The 25,055-nt window shown below is 48.8% G+C and overlaps 1 long non-coding RNA gene across 1 annotated transcript in view; it reads left to right on the top strand.

The window, feature by feature from the left end:
* Window positions 1-25,055, top strand: part of LOC139268380 (uncharacterized) — a 73,425-nt gene that overhangs the window by 6,327 nt on the left and 42,043 nt on the right. Inside the window, exon 2 of the long non-coding RNA XR_011594016.1 lies at window positions 151-312. This is a non-coding gene — a long non-coding RNA (uncharacterized lncRNA). The remainder of the gene's footprint in view (window positions 1-150; window positions 313-25,055) is intronic.

Below are 25,055 nucleotides of genomic sequence, written 5' to 3'. Positions count from 1 at the left end.
GTTGCTAACTCCTGCTGATAACGCCGGTGTTATTGTTAACTGGGAGTTGGGGAGTTGGGCAGTTGGCAGTGGCGCTGGGTGCTGTTCACGCCTGACGCGAAATTCGGTGGTTATTTTTTTTTAAGGGTTTTAAATGTTACCTCCCGTCAGCTAACACCATGGAAACCGTGTCGTCAGTGCGTGTGCAATGCTCCTTGGCGCCTCTATCGCCATATTTAGTTTGTATGGCTGCCGTACCAGCAGGGGGCCGTACAGCCTGAAAACAGTGGTGGTGAAACAACAGTACCCGGGCACAATCACCCAGAGAGTAAGGTCAGTATTTTATTTATTTCTTCATTTTGTCATTAGTTGTAACAGTGGGGAAGTTTGTGTGTGTGTGTGTGGGTCGGGGAAGTTTGTGTGTGTGTGTGTGGGTCGGGGAAGTTTGTGTGTGTGTGGGTCGGGGAAGTTTGTGTGTGTGGGGGGTCGGGGAAGTTTGTGTGTGTGTGGGGTCGGGGAAGTTTGTGTGTGTGTGGGGGGGTCGGGGAAGTTTGTGTGTGTGTGTGGGGGTCGGGGAAGTTTGTGTGTGTGTGTGTGTGGGGGTCGGGGAAGTTTGTGTGTGTGTGGGGGTCGGGGAAGTTTGTGTGTGTGTGTGTGTGGGTCGGGGAAGTTTGTGTGTGTGTGGGTCAGGGAACTTTGAGAGATTTTCCTTCCTTCCCAATTCCCAGCGAGCACAGCGGCAGCCTCCCGATGCCACCTTTAGCGCCGCTCTCTCATCTTTGGGTGTAAAAACCGAATTTGGCAGCTGGAGCCTGCACTAACGCCTGGTGGGAAAATCATCACTCGGCCGCTGACACCGCCTCAAAAACAGCAGTACCGGATTTCGAACACATGGGTCTGATTTATAATGCCATTATTGGCTCCCTGCAAGCACTCACTCTCTCGGAGGCCAAAGGTCATGGGTTCAAGTCTCACTCCAGGACCTGAGCGCATAATTGAGACTGACAATCAGTACCGAGGGTGCACCGTATTATCAGAGGTGCGAGCAAGTGGATAAGACATTGAGCCAAGGCTCCGTCTGCCTGCCCGCTTGGGTGTAAAGGATCTCATGGCATATTCAAAGAACAGGGGAGTGCTACCGGTGTCCTGACTAACAACATCAACATAAATAGATTAAAAACAGAAAATGCTGGAAATACTCAGCAGGTCAGGCAGCCTCTGTGGAGAGAGAAACAGAGTTAATGTTTCAGGTCGATGACCCCTGCGTCAGAACTGGAAAAAGTTAGAGGTGTAACAGATTTTTAAGAAAGTGTAGGGGTAGGAAAAGGGGGGAAGAGTGTAAAGAACTAAAGGGGAAGGTCTGTGATAGGTTGGAACTGCACAAGATCAAAGCTCACGGGGTTGGGGGTAATATATTAGCAAGGATGGAGGATTGGCTAACTAACAGAAAAGAGAGTCGGGATAGATGGGTCATTTTCCGTTTGGCAATCAGTAACTAGTGGGGTGCTGCAGGGATCGGTGCTGGGTCCTCAACTATTTACAATCTATATTAATGATTTGGATGAAGGGACCGAGTGTAATGTAGCCAAGTTTGCTGATGATACAAAGATGGGTGGGAACGCAAATTGTGGAGAGGACACAAAAAAACTGCAAAAGGATATAGACAGGCAAAGTGAGTGGGCAAAAATTTGGCAGATGAGTATAATGTGGGAAAATGTGAGGTTATCCAATTTGGCAGAAATAATAGAAAAGCAAATTATAATTTGAATAGAGAAAAATTGCAAAGTGTTGCAGTACAGCGGGACCTGGGGGGGCCTTGTGCATGAAACACAAAAAGTTAGTATGCAGGTACAGCAAGTGATCAGGAATGGCCTTTATTGCAAGGGGATAGAGTATAAAAGCAGGGAAGTCCTGCTACAACTTACAAGGTATTGGTGAGGCCACACCTGGAGTACTGCGTACAGTTTTAGTCTCCCTATTTAAGGAAGGATATACTTGCGTTGGAGGCTGTTCAAAGGTGGTTCACTAGGTTGATTCCGGAGATGAGTGGGTTCATTTATGAGGATAGGTGGAGTAGGTTGGGCCTATACCCATTGGAGTTCAGAAGAATGAGAGGTGATCTTATTGAAACTTGTAAGATAATGAGGGGGCTCGACAAGGTGGATGCAGAGAGGATATTTCCATTCATAGGGGAAGCTAAAACTAGGGAATATAGTCTTAGAATAAATGGCCGCCCATTTAAAACTGAGATGAGGAGGAATTTCTTCTCTCATAGGGTTGTAAATCTGTGCAATTCTCTGCCCCAGTGAGCTGTGGAGGCTGGGTCATTGAATATATTTAAGGCGGAGATAGACAGATCTTTGAGCAATAAGGGAGAAAGGGTTATGGGGAACGGGCAGAGAAATGGAGCTGAGTCCATGATCAGATCAGCCATGATCTTATTGAATGGCGGAGCAGGCTCGAGGGGCCAAATGGCCAACTCCGTTCCTATTTCTTATGTTCTTATGGAAGGCAGGAGAGATTAAGAGACAAAAAAGAGATGATGGTGCGAGGCAAAAGGAGATAGTAATGGGACAAGTGAAGAAACAAAAGATGGGTCTAGAGGAGGTGTAAACGGGAATAGCAGAATTATCAGCTGCTGTTAGGGGGGAGGGGGGGATAGGGGTCGAGGTTATGGTCTGAAATTGTTGAACTCGATGTTGAGTCCAAAAGGCTGTAAAGTGCCTAATCGAAAGGTGAGGTGCTGTTCCTCGAGCTTACTTTGGATTAATGTAAGCAGCTGAGGACGGAGAGATCAGAGTGGGAGTGGAGCGGAGAATTAAAGTGACAGGTGATCGAAAGCTCAGGGTCATGCTTACAGACTGACAGGAGGTGTTCCGCAAAGCATAACCATAATGATACAAAAATTGGCCGTGTGGTTGATAATGAAGAAGAAAGGAGAACAATGGCAAATGAAATTCAATCTAGAGAAGTGTGAGGTTAAGCATTTGGCAAGGGCTAACAAGGTAAGGGAATACACAATAAATGGTAGGACACTGAAAAGTGTAGAGGAACCTTGGAGTGCATGTCCACAGATACCTGAAGGTAGCAGGCCAGGTAGATAAGGTGGTTAAGAAGACATATGGAATACTTGCCTTTATTAGCCGAGGCATTGAATACAAGAGCAGAGAGGTTATGCTTGAACTGTATAAAACACTAGTTAGGCCACAGCTGGAGTACTGTGTGCAGTTCTGGTCACCACATTACAGGAAAGATGTGATTGCACTAGAGAGGGTACAGAGGAGATTTATGAGGATGTTGCCTGGACTGGAGAATTTTAGCTATGAGGACAGATTGGATAGGCTGGGTTTGTTTTCATTGGAACAGAGGAGGGTGAGGGGAGACCTTATTGAGGTGTATAAAATTATCAGGAGTCTAGATAGAGTGGATAGGAAAGAGCTATTTCGCTTAGCAGAGGGGTCAACAACCAGGGGGCATAGATTTAAAGTAATTGGGGGGAGGTTTAGAGGGAATTTGAGGGGAATTCTTTTCACCCAGAGGGTGGTGGGGGTCTGGAACTCACGGCCTGAAAGGGTGGTAGAGGCAGAAACCCTCACCACATTTAAAAAGTACTTGGATATGCAGTTGAAGCCGTAACATACAAGAGCTGGTGTGTGGGATTAGGCTGGATAACTTTTTGTCGTCCAGCAGACATGATGGGCTGAATGGCCACCTTCCGTGCTGTAAATTTCTATGATTCTATGAAATAGATAAACTGGTAATTCATGTTTATGGGACCTTGCTATATATATTTATCTATCTAATCATAGCCAGAAAATCTCTTGCAATGGCTTCTCTTCCCACTCCCGCATCGTTACCTCTGGTGTCCCTCAAGGATCTGTCCTTGGCCGCCTCTTATTTCTCATTTATATGCTGCCTCTTGGCGATATCATCAGAAAACACGGAGTCAGTTTCCACATGTACGCTGACGACACCCAGTTCTACCTCTCCATCACTTCTCTCGACCCCTGCTTGGTATCTAAATTGTCAGATTGCTTGTCCGACATCCAGTTCTGGATGAGAAGAAATTTTCTCCAGTTAAATATTGGGAAGACCAAAGCCATTATCTTTGGTCCCCGCCACAAACTGCGTTCCCTAACCACTGACTCCATCCCTCTCCCTAGCATCAATCTGAGGGTGAACAAGACTGTTCACAACCGAGGCGTCATATTTGACCCTGAAATGAGTTTCCAGCCACATATCCGCGGCATTAACTAAACCGCCTATTTCCACCTCCGTAACATCGTCCGCCCCTGTCCCTACCTCAGCCCTTCTGCTGCTGAAACCCTCATCCATGCCTTTGTTACCTCTAGACTTGACTAATCCAACTCACTCCTGGCTGGCCTCCCACATTCTACACTACGTAAACTTGAGGTCATCCAAAACTCAGCAGCCCCTGTCCTAACTCGCACTATGTCCCACTCCCCCATCACCCCTGTGCTCGCTGACCGACATTGGCTCCCGGTTAAACAAAGCCTCGATTTCAAAATACTCATCCTTGTTTACAAATCACTCCATGGCCTCGCCACTCCCGAGCTCTCTAATCTATTTCAGCCTCACAACTCCACAAGATGTCTGCACTCCTCAAATTCTGCCCTCTTGAACATCCTGATTATAATCGCTCCACCATCGGTGGCTGTGCCTTCAGCTGCCTGGGCTCCAAGCTCTGGAACACCCTGCCTAAACCTCTCCGCCTCGCTACCTCTCTTTACTCCTTTTAAGACGCTCCTTAAAACCTTCCTCTTTAAACAGGCTTTTGGTCATCTGCATTAGTTTCTTCTTTGGTGGCTCGGTGTCAAATTTATCCGTTTGTCTGTAACACTGTTGTGAAGCGCCTTGGGACATTTTACTACGTTAAAGGTGCTATATAAATAAAAGTTATTATTATTTACCGACAAAACTATGAAACTAAACGTCATAAATATTTAATTGATTGTAAAGTGCATGAAACATCCTGATGATGTGATAAGATATTATATAACAAAGCTCTTCCTTCTGCTTAGGGACATCCTGAAGACTTGAAAGGCACTATATAATGTAAGTTCTTTATTTCTTAAGTCAGTACTGGAAGAGCAGAACTGTATTCCAGCAGGAAAGGGAGGAAAATGGTTTATCAGATTAATGAGAACACAAAGTCTTGCTTTCTATTTCCGACAAATACTGCCCTCAGCTGATTACTTTCACTTCAGTTGAGTTCGCTGATATTAGCTGGGACAGCAGTTGGGGAAGGTGCTCCCATTAGCATCATTGTCTCTGGGCTAGGAAGAAAGGAATTTCATTCCTGATCACTATCTAGCCATTTCTACTGGGAAGTGCAATGTGAGTGAGGGCAGAATAGGAATCTATTGGAACACCCTCCATGGTTGAATTGCCTGAGATACACTGTAGGTTCACACAGGAAGTAGTAGATGTAGGGATGTAGGGAAGAAAACATCTTTGCAATGAAGAGGAACGAGACAGGAAAGTTCAGAGGTGTACTGACCAGAGCAGTAAAATAAACCGACCAATGGGGAGAGAAGAATTGTCTATCTGACAGGAGTCTTTGGCCCCTATTTTCCACTTTGCTGCATTTTCGGCGCCCGCACATGTTAACGTGCGTTTTTTTTTTGTACGTTTGCATCAAAAAAAAATTGGGACTTTCGGCAGATAAATGTTTGAATTTGGCGCCGTGCTCTCCGAAGTTGTCTGAGGGGGCAGAGCTTCAGTCTGCGCTAAAAACTCTCTGGGCATGCGTGAAAAAATAAACTTCCTGGTCTGGATCAGACATTGTTAAAGAGCCCTTTGTGATCGGATCGGGCTGGCTGGATCTTCCTGCAATTTTGAGCATTAAAACTGGCAAAACATGGCTGAGGAAGAGGAATTTGAAGGAGGAGAAGGAAGGGCTGTCCGATTTCTCCCACATGAAGTGGTATCCCTGGTAGATATCATTGAGAGGAAATGGGATCTGCTGACAATTCAGGGGGAAAAGTGATTAAAAAGTAAAAGCTGCTATAATGGTTCAACGTTGGGATGGTGTTGCTGTAGAGCACAATGCAGTCGCCATCACCCGGAGACTCGGCGGGCAGCTGAAAAAGAAGTGACAGGACCTAGGACAATTAGTTAAAGTAAGTATGCACTGCAAATACGTGCGTGTGTGCGTGCGTGCGTGCGTGTGTGTCCTTGCAGCCACCACACAAAAGGACCCTCTCTTTAAAACGTTCTATTTTCATCTTTACAGTTGAAGAATGCAAAGATCAAGAACCACGTACTGGTGGAGGTCCACCAAGTAAGCTGCAATTGAGCCAGCTGGAACAGAGGATCTCTGATCTGATTAAAGCTCACCGGAGAAGATCCACCACCAATGTGGACGCTGGGCCCAGGTCAAATAGACAGGGTAAGCCCTGCAATTTGCACTGTGGCTCAATACTGCATGGGCGAGCTAGGCTTTAATGGATGTTTTCCATATGTTTTACAGCAGCTGCACGTCAGGAAGAGGCAGAAGGTGATCCAGAAGGACCAGCAGAAATAGCACCCGAAGAAGAGAGTCCAGAATTGTTTCCTGGTTTTGAGCAGGACGATCTGGATGAAGGCCAGCATGAAGATCCCGCACTGATCAGATGGTCATTTTGGACCTGCAGCCGGTGCAGTCCATGGATCAGGATGTGGGTCCCAGTGTGGTCCAGCAACACACACCTGTGGAGGGATGCCCAATAGGGTCGAGGAGCAAGGCACAGGTGGGAGATGGCGAAGGAGGGTAGAAAGGATAGGTGAACCACCAGCGCAGGTAGACATGGTACAGCTCAATGGGATGAGTGGGGAGAGTATGCAGCTAACCAGGTCGCTCCTGGACACCATGGGTGAGGTGAGGCTAGAAATTGTGGGACTTTGTGTGGAGGAATAGGACCACCACTGGCGGGGCAGATTAGGGAGGGAATGATGGATGCACTTGATGCACTGTCGGGATAACTGATGGGGAAATGGTCTGACATATGTGATGGAAATTTGCAGGTAGCTGCTGCAATAAGGGAACACACCCAGGTTGTCATTCAACAACAACAATTGGCGGCATCAACTGCTGCCACTCAAATCATCCCCAGACCACCCTCAGGGACTGTGCCGCAGGGTGATCCACAGCTTGAACAAGATGACCAAAATGAACCCGGGCCTTCCACAAAGGTGTCTACTAGGTCTGCCCCTATCCAACAAAAAATAAAAAAATATAACCTTGGGCTCACCGAGTGGGGGTGGGGGGAGGAAGTTTGCTGCGCCAACAGAAAGGGCTAAGGGTAAAGATACCAGGGCTGGCAAGGGGGTCACCAGAGCGGGCAAGTGAGGCAACAGGGCAGTCACGGGTCACCAGGGCAAAGGGTGGGGGCACCAGGGCAGGCAAGGGGGCACCAGGGCGAAGAGTAGAAGCACCAGGGCAGGCAAGGGGGGCACCAGGGCGGGCAGGAGGCACCAGGGCAGGCAAGAGGGGCACTACGCGCTAGTGGCCGTTGAATAAGGGGGAGGAGATATTTGTATCTTGCTGTTCCTTGTTTTGTTAATAGAAAAGTTTGATATAATAAAGTTTTGTTAATTGAAAATGTTCAAGTTTGCGAGAAGTTTAAAGTTTGATTCATGATAATTGAAAATTTTAAAGTTTGATATTTCTTCATTGAGAAGTTAAATATTTTATTAAAGTTAAGTACAAATGTCTAATAAACCTATTCTTTTAATTTAACCAGAATCAGTGCATTATTTTGTGAATTTAACCAACATAAACCAACACAACATTATTAAAAGTGCAAACAGATATAAACAGTCAACATGGTGCGACACTATAATCAAACGTGCCGCCATTTAGCTTTCAGGCAGAAAAAATGTTCACGGATTAGCCACTGACGCAAGTCTCTAGCAATGGCTAGAGGTCCCCTCGGTCGCCCCACCCTCCTCCGCCGTCGTCCTGCGGCTTGAGGTGGTTCCTCCTCCTTGGCCTCCTCCGAATCCTCATCCCTCCTTCTCCCCTCAGGAGGATCTTCAATGTCCAGTACCTGTGCCCTCATGATGGCCAAGTTGTGCAGCATGCAGCACACGATAGTGAACTGAGCAACATGGTGAGGGGACTATTGCAGGTAGCCTCCAGAGTGATCCAGGCATCGGAAACGCTGCTTTAAAACACCAATTGTCCTCTCTATGTTGCTCCGTGTCGTTATGTGCGACATATTGTACTGACGCTCTGCCTCAATGCAAGGTTTGCGTAGGGGGGGGGGGTCATAAGCCAGGTGTCGAGCCTGTAACCTTTGTCCCCGAGCAAACAGCTCTGCCCTTCTGGCAGCTCCTGAAACATCGCAGATATAACGCGCTCACGTAGGATCAAAGCATTATGGATGCCACCGGGATATTTGGCATCTACTGCCATGATCCGCTGCAGATCATCGCACACCAGCTGCACATTTAGGGAGTGGAACCCTTTCCTGTTGCGGTAAACTTCAGAATCTAGCAAGGGTGCTCTCAAGGCGATGTGGGTACAGTCAATGGCACCCTGTACCCTGGGGAAGCCAGCAATTCTAGAGAACCCTACAGCCCTGTCTCTCATTGCCTGCGTGGTCATAGGGAAAGTGATGAACTGGTCCCTTTTGGCATACAGTGCAGCAGTCCCCTGGGGAATGCAGCAATGGGTGGCATGCTGCGAGATTGAGCAGACGTCCCCAGTTGAAGCTTGAAATGATCCCGTAGCACAGAAGGCAAGTGCCACTGTTACCTTTACTTCCACAGGTAGGGCAGTCCTTCCATTTCTTGGCCGTATGCCTGCCCTGATTAGTTGGCAGATCTCAGTGATGACCACCTTTCTGAATCGCAACCTGTGAATGCAGTCTGCCTCACTCAGTTGCAGGTACGAGCGCCTCTCCTTATAGACTCGCTGAGGGAAAGTCCTCCTCATCAATCTGTCGCCCCGATATCAGCGTTGAATTATTCGTCGCCTCAGCATGTGCATGCTATGTATGGCCAAGGCCCTTATCACATCAGGCATGCTAAAAATTGCACCCATTATTATTGTTATAATGCAGATAAATACTTAAATCACTGACACCTCTCCTCTCCATTTTGTTCCACAAGGCTGGGTGACGCCCTAGATCGGATCACATCTTGATCTGCGTTTGTACAGAAACATAGAAAATAGGTGCAGGAGCAGGCCATTCGGTCCTTCGAGCCTGCACCACCATTCGATAAGATCATGGCTGATCATTCCCTCAGTACACCTTTCCTGCTTTCTCTCCATACCCCTGATCCCTTTAGCCGTAAGGGCTATATCTAACTCCCTCTTGAATATATCTAATGAACTGGCATCAACAGCTCTCTGCGGTAGAGAATTCCACAGGTTCACAATTCTCTGGGTGAAGAAGTTTCTCCTCATCTCAGTTCTAAATGGCTTACTCCTTATCCTTAGACTGTGACCCCTGGTTCTGGACTTCCCCAACATCGGGAACATTCTTCCTGCATCTAACCTGTCCAGTCCCGTCCCGTCAGAATTTTATATGTTTCTATGAGATCCCCTCTCATTCTTTTGAACTCCAGTCTCTCCTCAGATGTCAGTCCTGCCATCCCAGGAATCAGTCTGGTGAACCTTCACTGCACTCCCTCAATAGCAAGAACGTCCTTCCTCAGATTAGGAGACCAAAACTGAACACAATATTCCAGGTGAGGCCTCACCAAGGCCCTGTACAACTGCAGTAAGACCTCCCTGCTCCTATACTCAAATCCTCTCGCTATGAAGGCCAACATACCATTTGCCTTCTTCATCACCTGCTGTACCTGCATGCCAACTTTCAATGACGATGTACCTTGACACCCAGGTCTCATTGCACCTCCCCTTTTCCTAATATGTCATCATTCAGTGATTCTCTTGGGTCACCTGGGACAGATGGTGATTTCTAGCTTGCTGTTGTGCCTGTCCCATTTCGGATGCTGACCACAGTGATTCTCCCTCGCTCTGATGCTTGTGTACGGCCGAGCCCGTGACTCTTCCCGGCCGGAACTCCCCCAACCCGTGCTTGGAGCTCGGCCAGCAACGATTGTGTTGGGGTGTGTATTATATGTGGACTTGTATTTACTCTGTACAGCCACCAGAGGGCTCATTCCCTGGAGTCCCAAGGGATCCCATAATCCCTTGGGAACACAGGTATTTAAGGAGGCTTCACAGGTTGGAGAGGCACTCTGGAGACCTGCAATAAAAGACTACGGTCACATGTTACTTTGAGCTCACAGTATTCAGTCTGACTCTTCCTCCATACACAACAACTGGCGACGAGATACAGATAGCGAACCCAAAGATGCAGAGAACAGTGGGCATCCTGGAGAAATTTTCGGAGGAGATGATTAGGAAACTTGTGGAACGACTCAACCAATACTTCGTGGCCAACGAGCTCGATGGGGAGAGAGCGCTGCCAAACGTGGAGCGATCCTCCTCACCGTCTGTGGGGCACCAACGTATGGCCTCATGAAGAATCTGTTCACTCCAGCGAAACCCACGGAGAAATCGTACAATGATTTGTGCACACTGGTCCGAGAGCATTTGAACCCGAAGGAAAGCGTTCTGATGGCGAGGTACCGGTTCTACACCTACAAAAGGTCTGAAGGCCAGGAAGTGGCGAGTTATGTTGCCGAGCTAAGACGCCTTGCAGGACATTTGGAGCACATGCTCAGAGACTTTTTCGTACTTGGCATTGGCCACGAAACTATACTTCGCAAACTTTTGACTGTAGAGACCCCAACCTTGAGTAAGGCCATAGCGATAGCCCAGGCGTTCATTGCCACCAGTGACAATACAAAGCAAACCTCTCAGCACACAAGTGCTGCTACAAGTACTGTGAACAAAGTGATGTTTTCGAATCGTAACGTACAAGGCAGGTCACACATACCTGCAGCTACACGTCCACAGATGTCTCAGAGTCCATCATCAAGGGTGATGAATGCAAGGCCAATAACACCTTGTTGGCACTGCGGGGATGATCATTGTTTCTGTTGTGTATGCATGCCTGTTTACTGTGTGATGTCTGTAACACTGTTATGCCGCACTGAATGTACCCTTAATGTTGTACACACCTTACATGTACACCAGAGGGTGCTGCTGCTGGAGACCTAAGGGTTGCCTGCACACTGCAGGTAACCCAGTATAAAAAGGAACTCACAGCTTGTTGTCCTCAGGAGCTGCAAATAAAGGACTACAGGTCTACACAGTTTAAGTATCATACCCTGCCTCGTGGAGTCATTACTAAAGGTGCCTACATACACAACAACTGGCAACGGGAATACGAGGTCATGAACTACACGCTCAACATATCTAACCTCAGCAACTTCCAGCAATTTACAGAGGGGGAAGATTGGGATGCTTTTGTGGAAAGATTGGAACACTTCTTTATAGCCAACGACCTGGATGGGGACACACCGGCCACACTACCGAACAAACGCAGGGCCATCCTGCTTAGCAGTTGTGGGCCCACCATCTATTGTCTCGTCAGGGACTTACTAGCCCCGGAGAAGACAACCACAAATAGCTATGAGCAACTTGTAACAATCATACAGGAACAACTAAAACTGAAAGAAAGCATCCTCACAGCCAGGCACCGGTTCTACACTTACCGGCGACCTGAGGGCCAAGAAATTGCTCAGTATGCTGCACACTTAAGAAGACTAGCTGCACCGTGTAATTTTGGCGACCACCTTAATGAAGCACTAAGGGACATATTTGTCATCGGAATCGGCCACGAAGGCCTCCTACACAAATTGCTCTCGGCTGACATCACGGTCACCCTGCAGAAAGCAATTCAAGTGAGCCAGGCCTACATGGTTTCGGCCGGCGACTCCAGGCGAATACTGACCCAGGACTCTAAACCGGCGAGCGCAGTGCACCGCATGGATACTTCTAAAGGCAGGAAGTCTACCCCGAGTCCAGCAAGCCCGAGCCCGCCACATGGGGCAAACCGGATGGCCCCGTGCTAGCGTTGTGGTGGAAACCACAGGGCCCACCAGTGCCGCTACAAAGACTATACATGCAAAGGCTGCAAAGAGAAAGGGCACCTTCAGAGAATGTGCAGAAAACGCTTTACTCACTGTGTCTCTGATGAGCTGGCTGATCAACCGGGCTCCGACACAGATGAAGAGGAAGTTGCTCAAACCCTGGAAGAAGAGTATGGAATTTATACCTGCTCCACCGAAAGTTCTCCATGGACGATGGAAGTGGACATCAACGGGGTCCCAGTCTCCATGGAGATCGACACAGGGACGAGCCAGTCTGTGATGAGCCAAATGACCTTTGAAAAAATTTGGATGAATCCCACCACTCGACCAAAACTGTCTCCTGTCCAGGCGAAGCTGCTCACTTATACCAAAGGTAAAATCCAAATCGTTGGCAGCGCAGATGCCCAGGTCCCCCGGGGCGTGCTGAACAAACTCCCCCTGTGGATTGTAGCCGGCGATGGTCCCACGCTGCTGGGCAGGAATTGGATGAACCCGGTCCACATCAAGCGAAGTGGCCCTGTGGAAGAAAAGAGCACCACAGTCCACCTGCAGGAAGCCAGGAAATGGCTGCAGCACCAACACCACGAGGAGAAACACTTGTAATCAAAATGGCTGCGGCCATGCCACGAGGAGCATTGGAGGAGCATCACGTGACACTGAGCGGCCAATTGGATTTGAAGGCCCCCTTAAAAGAGATCGGTAACCAAAAACGTTTAAAGGGGAAGTTTCAACTATTTGAGTACACGGACTTTAAAGCTAAAGATGCAATTAAAGGGTGCAAGTATGAACATGTATGCAGTGTAACCATGAATTGTGATGCTGGTTTAACTAATGTGACTAATGAGATGAATGCAGGTGTCAGTAAGGTCAAAAACAAGTTTATTACGCTTAACAATAATGATAGAGAATGTGAAATGCCGAATGTAACCATGTCTGTTGAAACCAGGACACCTAAAAGTGATGCAAATGCTAGAATGTATAATGCAGGCTCGACAATGAGTGATCAGAGCCAAGGTGTCATGTATACCGGTAGGACACTGCCAAAGGACTTTGGGTCCTACAGGGATCATGCTGATGCCAATGGAATTCATCTGTGGGAGACCCCCAGGTCCAGCAGGCTACCTGACCATGTAGCCTGGATCTTTGGAACGAATGTGATGCCCCTTGCAGGACACACACACAGGCAGTGGGAGCAGACCCACTACAGGGACAGTGGTCAATGGGCAGCCCAGCCACCACCAATGGCAACCGGCACCAGACCAGCCCTACAGCCCCTGGCCACCAGGGCCAACACCAGGAGCATGAGGCCAATACCCTCCAGCTTCCCTGGCAAACCCTGGGATGACCTGACCTTCATCCCCATTGGTGGACAAGGAGCCCACCCAGTCTTATAGCCCTGCCCACCACCCCACAACTACCCACCTCACAGTGTACACACACCACCCACTGCTGCCGTGGCTACCCCCACCACCCACAACAGTGACACCCACTTGGTTTGTGTGTGAGGGAGGGGAAATGTAAGAGGTCAGCCTCAAGCACAGAAGTCACACCTGGTAACCACACAACCCTCACCACAACCTCCCATAGCCCACCACTGATCACCTCCCCTGGTCATGACAATAAGGATATGAAAAATGCTTAGGGGGGGAATATTGTTGTGTATGCATGCCTGTTTACTGTGTGATGTCTGTAACACTGCTACGCCACACTGAATGTACCCTTATACTGCACACATCTTACCTGTACACCAGAGGGTGCTGCTGCTGGAGACCCAAGGGTTACCTGCACACGGCAGGTAACCCAATATAAAAAGGAACTCACAGCTTGGTGTCCTCACTCAGGAGCTGCAAATAAAGGACTACAGGTCTACACAGTTTAAGTATCATACCCTGCCTCGTGGAGTCATTACTAAAGGTGCCTACATACTCTACAATTTCCATTCATGCCGATTCAAAGGATACGTTTGCAAGGGCTGTGGAACAATGGGACACCTCCAACGAGTGTGCAGGCAAGCTGCTAAGCCTGTTAAATCTGCAAACCACCATGTTGCAGAGGAGGATCACGATGAAACAGAGCCTCAGATAGAGGAGGCAGAGGTACATGGGGTGTACACATTCACCACGAATTGTCCCCCGATAATCCTGAATGTTGAACTAGATGGACTCCCGGTGTCAATGGAGCTGGATACGGATGCAAGCCAGTCCATCATGAGCAAAAAGACTTTCAAAAGGATGTGGTGCAACAAGGCCTCAAGGCCAGTCTTAACTCCAGTTCGCACCGAGACTAAGAACTTACATGTAAGAACTGATTACTGTAATCGGCAGTGCTATCGTAAAAGTCTCCTATGATGGAGCGGTACACAAGCTACCACTCTGCGTGGTACCGGGCGATGGTCCATCGTAGGAGACTTTTACGCTGCTCGGCAGGAGCTGGCTGGGAAAGATACACTGGAACTGGGACGACGTCCAAATGCTATCGCCTGCTGATGACACTTCGTGTGCCCAGGTCTTAAACAAATTTCCTTCGCTGTTCGAACCAGGCATCGGGAAATTCCAAGGAGCAAAAGTGCAGATCCACCTAATTACGGGGGCCAACCCATCCATCACAAGGCGAGAGCAGTACCGTACATGAGAGAAAGGATAGAGATCGAGCTAGACCAGCTGCAACGAGAGGACATCATTTCACCGATCGAGTTCAGCGAGTGGGCCAGTCCTATTGTCCCAGTCCTCAAGGGAGACGGCACTGTCAGAATCTGTGGCGCTTATAAAGTAACTATCAATCGTTTCTCCCTGCAGAACCAATATCCACTACCAAAAGCAGACGACCTCTTTGCAATGCTGGCGGGAGGAAAGACGTTCACGAAGCTGGATCTGACTTCAGCCTACATGACGCAAGAACTGGAGGAATCATCGAAGGCCCTCACCTGCATCAACACGCACAAAGGTCTTTTTGTTTATAACAGGTGTCCCTTTGGAATCCGATCAGCGGCGGCGATATTCCAGAGAAACATGGAAAGTTTACTGAAGTCGGTCCTGCACACTGTGGTCTTCCAGGACGACATCTTGGTCACAGGTCGGAACACAGTCGAGCATCTGCAGAACCTGGAGGAGGTTCTTAGTCGACTCAACCTCATGGGGCTCAGGTTAAAACGCTTGAAGTGCATTTTCCTGGCACCTGAAATGGAGTTCCTGGGAAGGAGGATTGCGACGGACGGCATCAGGCCCACCAACACGAAGACGGAGGCAATCGAGAATGCTGCGGTCATTTCTGGGACTCTTGAACTACTTTGGTAACTTCTTACCGGGTCTCAGCACACTGTTAGAACCATTGCATGTTTTACTATGAAAAGGGGACGAATGGGTTTGGGGCAAAAGCCAAGAAAATGCCTTTGTAAAAGCGAGAAAATTGTTATGCTCAAACAAATTGCTTGTGTTGTATGATCCATGTAAGCGTTTGGTACTAGCATGTGATGCGTCGTCATATGGCGTCAGGTGTGTATTGCAACAAGCTAATGATTTCGGGAAACTGCAATCGGTTGCTTATGCATCCAGGAGTCTAAGGCTGAGAGAGCCTACAGCATGATTGAAAAGGAAGCGTTAGCGTGTGTCTATGGGGTAAAGAAAATGCATCAATACCTGTTTGGGCTAAAATTCAAATTGGAAACTGACCATAAGCCACTTATATCCCTGTTTTCCGAGAGTAAAGGGATAAATACCAACGTATTGGCCTGCATCCAGAGATGGCGCTCATGTTGTCCGTATACAACTACACCATCCGCCACAGAAAACTGCGCCGATGCTCTCAGTAGGTTGCCATTGCCCACCATGGGGGTGGAAATGGCGCAGCCCGCAGATCTAGCCATGGTTATGGAAGCATTTGAGAGTGAGCAATCACCCGTCACTGCCTGGCAGATCAAAACCTGGACAAGCCAGGACCCCTTATTATCTCTAGTCAAAAGCTGTGTGCTTCATGGGAGCTGGTCCAGTGTCCCAGTGGAAATTCAGGAAGAGATAAAGCCGTTCCAGCGGCGCAAAGATGAAATGTCTATAAAGGCAGACTGTCTTCTGTGGGGCAATCGAGTAGTGGTCCCCAAGAAGGGCAGAGACACCTTCATCAATGACCTCCACAGTACCCACCCAGGCATCGTAATGATGAAAGTGATAGCCAGATCCCACGTGTGGTGGCCAGGTATCGATGCGGACTTAGAGTTCTGCGTTCACAGATGTAATACATGCTCGTAGTTAAGCAATGTACCCAGGAGACACCGTTAAGTTTATGGTCTTGGCCCTTCAAACCGTGGTCTAGAGTACCCGTTCTTGGGTAAAATGTTCCTTGTGGTTGTAGACACGTACTCCAAGTGGATTGAATGTGAGATAATGTCGGCTAGCACGTCCGCTGCCACTACTGAAAGCCTGCGGGCCATGTTTGCCACACACGGCCTACCCGATATCCTGGTGAGCGACAACGGGCCATGTTTTACCAGTGCTGAATTCAAAGAATTCATGACCCGTAACGGGATCAAACATGTCACATCTGCCCCATTTAAACCAGCGTTCAATGGCCAGGCAGAGAGAGCAGTGCAAACCATCAAGCAAGGCTTGAAGAGGGTAACTGAAGGCTCACTGCAGACTCGCCTATCCCGAGTCCTGCTTAGCTACCGCACAAGACCCCACTCATTTACTGGGATTCCACCTGCTGAACTGCTCATGAAAAGAGCACTTAAGACAAGGCTCTCGTTAGTTCACCCTGATCTACATGAACAGGTAGAGAGCAGGCGGCTTCAACAAAGTGCATACCATGATAGCGCAAATGTGTCATGCGAGATTGAAATCAATAATCCTGTATTTGTATTAAATTATGTACAAGGTCCCAAGTGGCTTCCCGGCACTGTCGTGGCCAAAAAGGGGGACAGGGTGTTTTGGGTCAAACTTTCAAATGGACTCATTCACCGGAAACACTTGGACCAAATCAAACTCAGATTCACGGACTATCCTGAATAACCCACCTTGGACCCTACCTTATTTGATCCCCCAACACACACACCAGTGGCAACTGACACCATGGTTGACCACAAAGCATAACCCATCATCCACAGCAGCCTTGCAGGGCCCAACACACCAGGCAGCCCAGCAAGGCCAGCTACACAGCAGCCCAGCGAGGGCCCAGCAAATGATTCAATACCAGCTTTCACACCGAGACGATCAACCAGGGCAAGAAGGGCCCCAGATCGACTCACATTGTAAATAGTTACACTATTGACTTTGGGGGGGAATGTAGTTATATATGTGGACTTGTATTTACTCTGTACAGCCACCAGAGGGCTCATTCCCCGGAGTCCCAAGGGATCCCATAATCCTTTGGGAACACAGGTATTTAAGGCGGCTTCACAGGTTGGAGAGGCACTCTGGAGACCTGCAATAAAAGACTAAGGTCACACGTTACTTTGGGCTCACAATATTCAGTCTGACTCTTTCTCCATACACTACAGGGTGGACAGTTGCGATTTGGGTGAAAAAGAACCACCCTAACCCAGCAAAGTTATTTCAGTTCCCTCCCTCCGAAAAACTTATACATTTGTTTATTAAGTTGTCTCGCTCCAAAAACTCGGAAATTACTTTCCGAGTTATTTTCAGAGTACCCTGTCCAAAAAAAATCTTATTGAAGTGCAGCGAGCAGGGATCCAATCAGTCTGGCAAGGATCAATCTTGTTGTCAATCATAATAGAGTTAACCAGAAATATCAAGTCCTCATTTTATAGGGGTGGGCAATAAATACTGACCTCTCCAGCGACGCCCAAGACCCGTGAATGAATTAATTATTTTTTTAAAAAGCTTAAAATTTGCACACAAGAAAATTGCATTGTTGGTTGAGTCACAGCTAAGCTTGAGTTCTGTGGGTGTTGGCCTATCTCTCTCAGATGCTGATTGGCCGTGCTGTGGGTTTCCAGAATCATTTGCTTTTGCCACATTATTAAAGGCTTTCTGCTTACAGTGCAGAGAAGATTTAAAGAAACAACGTTTGCCAAGTCTTCTCTCTCTCTCTCTCTCTCATGGTTATAAACATGAAGAGTTGGAACAAGTTCAAGGTGTCTCAGTGCGGATTTTATTGGTCCTGGATCCACTGTAGTATATTACAACAACAACTTGTGTATATATAGCGCCTTTAATGTAGTGAAAACGTCCCAAGGCGCGTCACAGGAGCGTTATGAGATAAAAAATTTGACACCGAGCCGCATAAGTACAAATTAGGGCTGGTGACCAAACGCTTGGTCAAAGAGGTAGGTTTTAAGGAGCGTCTTGAAGGAGGAAAGAGAGGTGGAGAGTCAGAAAGGTTTAGGGAGGGAGTTCCAGAGCTTGGGGCCCAGGCAACAGAAGGCACGGCCACCAGTGGTTGAGATTAAAATCAGGGATGCTCAAAAGGGCAGAATTAGAGGAGCGCAGATATCTCGGGGGGTTTTGGGGCTGGAGGAGATTAAAGGGATCAGGAGGGGTTTGAAAATAAGGATGAGGATTTTGAAATCGAGGCGTTGCTTAACTGGAAGCCAATGTAGGTCAGCGAGCACAGAGGGTGAGGGATGAGTGGGATTTGGTGCGAGTGAGGACACGGGCAGCCGAGTTTTGGAACACTTCTAGTTTACGTCGGGTAGAATGTGGGAGGCCGGCCAGGAGTGTGTTGGAATAGTCAAGTCTAGAGGTAACAAAGGCATGGATGAGGGTTTCAGCAGCGGATGAGCTGAGACAGGGGTGGAGGCGGGCGATGTTACGGAGGGGGAAATAGGCGGTCTTAGTTATGCTGCGGATATGTGGTCAGAAGCTCATTTCAGGGTCAACTATGACACCAAGGTTGCGAACAGTCTGGTTCAGCCTCAGACTGAAGTTGGGGAGAGGGATGGAGTCCGTGGCGAGGGAATGGAGTTTGTGGCGGTTCAGTCTTCCCAATATTTAATTGGAGAATATAAAAACATAAGAAATAGGAGCAGGAGTAGGCCATTCGGCCCCTCGAGACTGCTCCGCCATTTAATACGATCATGACTGATCTGATTTTGGGCTAAGCTCCACTTCCCGGCCTGCTCCCCATAACCCTTCACTCGCTTATCGTTGAAAGATCTGTCTATCTCAGCCTTAAATATATTCAATGACCCAGCCTCCACAGCTCTGGGGCAGAGAATTTCAAAGATTTACAACCCTCTGAGAAGAAATTCCTCCTCATCTCAGTTCTAAATGGGTGACCCCTTATTCTTAAACTATGCCCCTTAGTTTTAGTTTCCCCCATGAGTGGAAACATCCTCTCTGCATCTACCTTGTCGAGCCCCCTCATTATCCTATATGTTTCAATAAGATCACCTCTCATTCTTCTAAACATATGAGTAGAGGCCCAACCTACTCAACCTTTCTTCATAAGTGAACCCCCTCATCTCCGGAATCAACCGAGTGAACCTTCTCTGAACAGCCTCCAATGCAAATATATCCTTCATTAAATACGGAGACCAAAACTGGACGCAGTACTCCAGGTGTAGCCTCACCAATACCTTGTACAATTGTAGCAGGATTTCTCTGCTTTTATACTCCATCCTGCTTGCAATAAAGGCCCACATTCCATTTGCCTTCCTGATGTTTTATAACTGGATGCGTCTATTTGTACTAACTGAATTGCAGCCGCTTCTCTGATTGGCTCTCCATTATCACATGACCTATTGCTGATTGGTCCCCTTCGAGGATAAGCCACGCCCTGAAGTGTCTCTGGAATGTGTAAATGGAACTGCCCAGCCGAACTTTGCACATTGTAACATGATCCATTGGGACTTCAAAAGTCAGAAAGCGCGTGCTGCCTCCCCCAGCTGAAGTCCCTTACCCCAGCGCAAGTGCATGACCTTACCACCCCTCCCCCCCGCCCCCTGCCCCCGACACACACTACAGACAGGGCATTGTTAACAGGTTTATTGGGTATGAAGTGAATAGTGACAGCGTCATGACTTCTGGATATCATCCACTCCAACGATGTCCCTTCTAGGGGGTTGTAAGAACGTGATCCGTCTTCCCTGAGGTCCCTCCTCGCACTCTCTCTCCCTCCACCCCTCCCCCACCCCAGTCTCTCTCTCTCCCTCCTCCTAGTCTCTTCCCCCCACCGCCCCCCCCATTCTCTCTCCCTCCCTCCCCCCAGTCTCTCTCTCTCTCCCTCCCTCCCTCCCCCCAGTCTCTCTCTCTCTCCCTCCCTCCCCCCAGTCTCTCTCTCTCTCCCTCCCTCCCCCCAGTCTCTCTCTCTCTCTCCCTCCCTCCCCCCAGTCTCTCTCTCTCTCCCTCCCCCCCAGTCTCTCTCTCTCTCCCTCCCTCCCTCCCCCCAGTCTCTCTCTCTCTCCCTCCCTCCCCCCAGTCTCTCTCTCTCTCTCTCTCCCTCCCTCCCCCCAGTCTCTCTCTCTCTCTCCCTCCCTTCCCCAGTCTCTCTCTCTCTCTCTCCCTCCCTTCCCAGTCTCTCTCTCTCTCTCTCTCCCTCCCTTCCCAGTCTCTCTCTCCCTCCCTCCCCCCCTTCCCAGTCTCTCTCTCCCTCCCTCCCCCCCCAGTCTCTCTCTCCCTCCCTCCCCCCCCAGTCTCTCTCTCTCTCTCCCTCCCTTCTCAGTCTCTCTCTCCCTCTCTCCCCCCAGTCTCTCTCTCTCTCCCTCCCTCCCCCCAGTCTCTCTCTCTCTCCCCTTCCCTCCCCCCAGTCTCTCTCTCTCTCCCTCCCTCCCCCCAGTCTCTCGCTCTCTCTCCCTCCCTCCCCCCAGTCTCTCGCTCTCTCTCCCTCCCTCCCCCCAGTCTCTCTCTCCCTCCCTCCCCCCAGTCTCTCTCTCCCTCCCTCCCCCCAGTCTCTCTCTCTCTCTCTCTCTCCCCCCCCTCCCTCCCCCCAGTCTCTCTCTCTCTCTCTCTCTCTCTCTCTCTCTCCCTCCCCCCCCCAGTCTCTCTCTCTCTCTCCCCCCTCCTCCAGTCCCTCTCTCTCTCCCTCCCCCCTCCTCCAGTCCCTCTCTCTCTCTCCCCCCCCCCCACCCCCAGTCTCTCTCGCTCCCCCCCTCTCCTCCAGTCTCTCTCTCTCTCTCTCTCTCTTCCACCCCCCCACCCCTCGGTCTCTCTCTCTCTCTTCCACTCCCCCCCCTCGGCTGCCCACCACTTCTCTTCCCGCTGCCTCTCTCGCCTCCCGCGGGCCCTCTTGGGGCCAGATGGATGGGAGGCTCGGCGCTGCAGTGGAGGCACGTGGTGTTGCGGGGCTGTTCAGGGCTTGGGGCTGCTCGGAGGCTCTGCATAGTGGGGCAACGTGGTCGACGGATCGGAGGATGGATCAGCCTGTGGATGGGCACATGCACAGAAAAGGTTTAGTGTAAATTGCGCTGGGGGAGTGGAGTCGGAGATTATTTGTCCTCACTCTCGCTTCTGCACATGCATCGGGGGACTTAGTACAAATAGTTACTCCGCTTATAAATACATTAATAGCAAGAGGATAACTAGAGAAAGAGTGGGAGAGACCATAAAGGAAATCTTTTGTGTGAAGGCAGAAGATGTGGGTCTGATTCTTAATGAAAACTTTGCATCTGTTTTCACAAAGGAGAGGGGCGATGCAGACTTTGGGAGGAAGAATGTGAAATATTAAACGAGATAAACATAGTGAGAGAGGAAGTATTAAGGGGCTTAGCAGCTTTGAAAGTGGATAAATCCCCAGGCCGGGATGAAATGTATCCCAGGCTGTTAAGAGAAGCAAGAGAGGAAATAGCAGAGGCTCTGATCATCATTTTCCAATCCTCTCTGGCGACAAGTGTGGTACCAGAGGTCTGCAGGACTGCTAATGTGGTACTTTTATTTAAAAAGGAGAAAGGGATAGACCAAGCAATTACAGGCCAGCCAGCCTAACCTCAGTGGTGGAAAAATTATTGGAAAAAATCCTGAGGGACAGGATAAATCTTCATTTGGAAATACAGGCAACTCTCGATTATCCGTACATGGATCCAACGGAAAACCGTTGTAACGGGATTTAAAATTCTGTTGCTAACAAGTGATAAGACAGCCCCAAATAATTTGGAAAAATCTCATTCCAAACACTGTGCTCATTTGTATTTGCACATTCTCTCTCACACAATCTCGCTCTCTCACACTCGCACATTCTCTCTCCTTGGCCGAAGGGACCCCGTGCCGGCCGCTTCTGTCCCAGGCCAAAAGGACTCTGCACCAGATTCAGGGGGACTCCGGGACAACCTGCCAAAGGGTCTCTCTCTCACTCATCATAAAAATCACCCTCCTCTGGCCTTGCTTTGCTGGTGTGTGTGTGTGTGTGTACGCACTGCTTCAGCTGCTGTCTCTCGCGGCCGCCGCTGATGTTGGGAACGGGGGCAGTGCCAGCACTGGGTTCCAGGCACAGACTTTAATCAGAAGACTGCTAACTTCACCAGTGTACCAGCAAACCAGGCACAGAACCTGTACATGCATGCTGGTAATGTCCATCTTTTGTTACTGTTTATAGCTGATTGCATTGATTCATTAACGTTTTAACTTATCGATGTAAACTCGCCCTAACGATTGTATTGATTCATTAAAGTTTTAACTTTAAAATGTAGACTCACCCTAAAGGAAAAATCGTTTACCCAGAATAGCCCAATCCCCGAGGGACCCGGATAATCGAGAGTTGCCTGTACATGGATTAATCAGGGACAGTCAGCATGGATTTGTTAAGGGAAGGTCGTGTCTGACTAACTTGATTGAGTTTTTCGAGGAGGTAACCAGGAGGGTCGATGAGGGCAGTGTGTATGATGTAGTGTATATGAACTTTAGCAAAGCTTTTGATAAGGTCCCACATGACAGACTGGTCACAAAGGTTAAAGCTCATGGGATCCTGGGCAAAGTGTCAGGTTGGATCCAAAATTGTCTCAGAGGCAGGAAGCAAAGGGGAATGGTCGATGGTTGTTTGTGTGACTGGAAGGCTGTATCCAGTGGGGTTCGGCAGGGCTCAGTGCTGGGTCCCTTACTTTTTGTGGTATATAATCAATGACTTGGACTTAAATGTTGGGGGTATGATTAAGAAATTTGCAGATGAGACAAAAATTGACCGTGTGGTTGATAGTGCGGAAGAAAGCTGCAGACTGCAGGAAGATATCGATGGACTAGTCAGGTGGGCAGATATATGGAAAATGGAATTCAATTCGGAGAAGTGTGAGGTAATGCATTTGGGGAGGGCTAACGAGGCAAGGGATACACATTTAATGGTAGGACACTGAGAAGTGTAGAGGAACTGAGGGACCTTTGAGTGCATATTCCCAGATCCCTGAAGGTAGCAGGCCAGGTAGATAAGGTGTGGATAGGAAGGACCTATTTCCCTTAGCAGAGGGGTCAACAACCAGGGGACATCAATTTAAAGTAATTGGTAGAAGGATTAGAGGGGAGTTGAGGAGAAATTTCTTCACCCAGAGGGTGGTGGGGGTCTGGAACTCACTGCCTGAAAGGGTGGTAGAGGCAGAAACCCTCACCATATTTAAAAAGTACTTGGATGTGCACTTGTAACCTACAGGGCTACGGATCGAGAGCTGGAAAGTGGGATTAGGCGAGATATAGCTCTTTTTCGGCCGGCACAGACATGATGGGCCAAATGGCCTTCTTCTGTGCCGTAAATCCGTATGGTTTTATGAAGGACTGCATTGTTTCTATCGGACCTTACTGGGTGCTGTTTTTTTTTCTGCCCCTGGCCATTTCTATGGGTCGATTGCCTGAAAAACAGGACGCTAATAGGAATACAGCTTCTGGCAGCTGGCATCAGCAGTAGCCAGAAATTCATTCGATTGTCGTGGGGTCACGGGGAGGTGGGGTGGGGGGAGTTCTATGTAGAAAACCTCTTACCCTGCCTCCTCCTATCAGCTGCTCATTACTGATTCAGAAGTTGCTAAATGATTCAGTCAGTGAACTTTCTTCAGTTCCTACTGCGTCAAGAATTATTTCAGTTAATCCAGTTAATAGGTCCTTCCTATCCACACCTTATCTGATTGCAATGTGGATAGATTGGAGAAGCTGGGGTTGTTAGAGCAGAGAAGGTCGAGAGGAGATTTGATCGAGGTGTTCAAAATCATGAAGGGTCTGGACAAAGTAGATCGAGAGAAACTGTTACATAGTAAACATAGAAAATAGGTGCAGGAGTAGGCCATTCGGCCCTTCGAACCTGCACCACCTGACAGGTCGAGTGTACAAGGAGTAGGCCAGGGGTCAAAGTGCAAAGCTGCCCCTTAGTCAACATTAACTAACAAAATCCTTCAGTATGACTGGTGTGGAAATGGAAGTGTAACACTAGTGCAATGAGAAGTGCTCTTCTTGGGTCGGGACTGAGGGAGGGCAGTGTAGAGGGAGCTTTACTCTATCTAACCCCCTGTACCTGTCGTGGGAGTGTTTGATGGGACATAGAGGGTGCTTTACTTTGTATCTGACCCTGTGCTGTACCTGCCCTGGGAGTGTTTGATGGGATTGTGTAGATGGAGCTTTACTCTGTATCGAACCCCTGCCATACCTGCCCTGGGAATGTTTGAAGGGACAGTGTAGAGGGAGCTGTACCTGCCCTGGGAGTGTTGGATGGGACAGTGTAGAGGGAGCTTTACGCTGTATCTAACCCGTGCTGTACCTGCCCTGGGAGTGTTTGATGGGACAGTGTAGAGGGAGCTTTACTCTGTATCTAACCCGTGCTGTACCTGCCCTGGGAGTGTTTGATGGGACAGTGTAGAGGGAGCTTTACTCTGTATCTAACCCGTGCTGTACCTGCCCTGGGAGTGTTTGATGGGACAGTATAGAGGGAGCTTTACGCTGTATCTAACCCGTGCTGTACCTGCCCTGGGAGTGTTTGATGGGACAGTGTAGAGGGAGCTTTACTCTGTATCTAACTCTGTTATACCTGACTGGAAGTGCTTGCTTGATGCTGACACTTGATAACTGAAATAGAACGTGTTCGACACCTCAGCACTGGTGGAAGGGTCGAGAACCAGAGGACACTGATTTAAGGCGATTGGCAGAAGAACCAAAGGCGACATAACAAAAAAAAAATTACGCAGCGAGTGGTTAGGATCTGGA

The sequence above is a fragment of the Pristiophorus japonicus genome, chromosome 8, assembly GCF_044704955.1.
Source record: "Pristiophorus japonicus isolate sPriJap1 chromosome 8, sPriJap1.hap1, whole genome shotgun sequence".
Classification (NCBI taxonomy): Eukaryota; Metazoa; Chordata; class Chondrichthyes; family Pristiophoridae; genus Pristiophorus; species Pristiophorus japonicus.
This window is presented reverse-complemented; position numbering and strand designations above follow the sequence as displayed.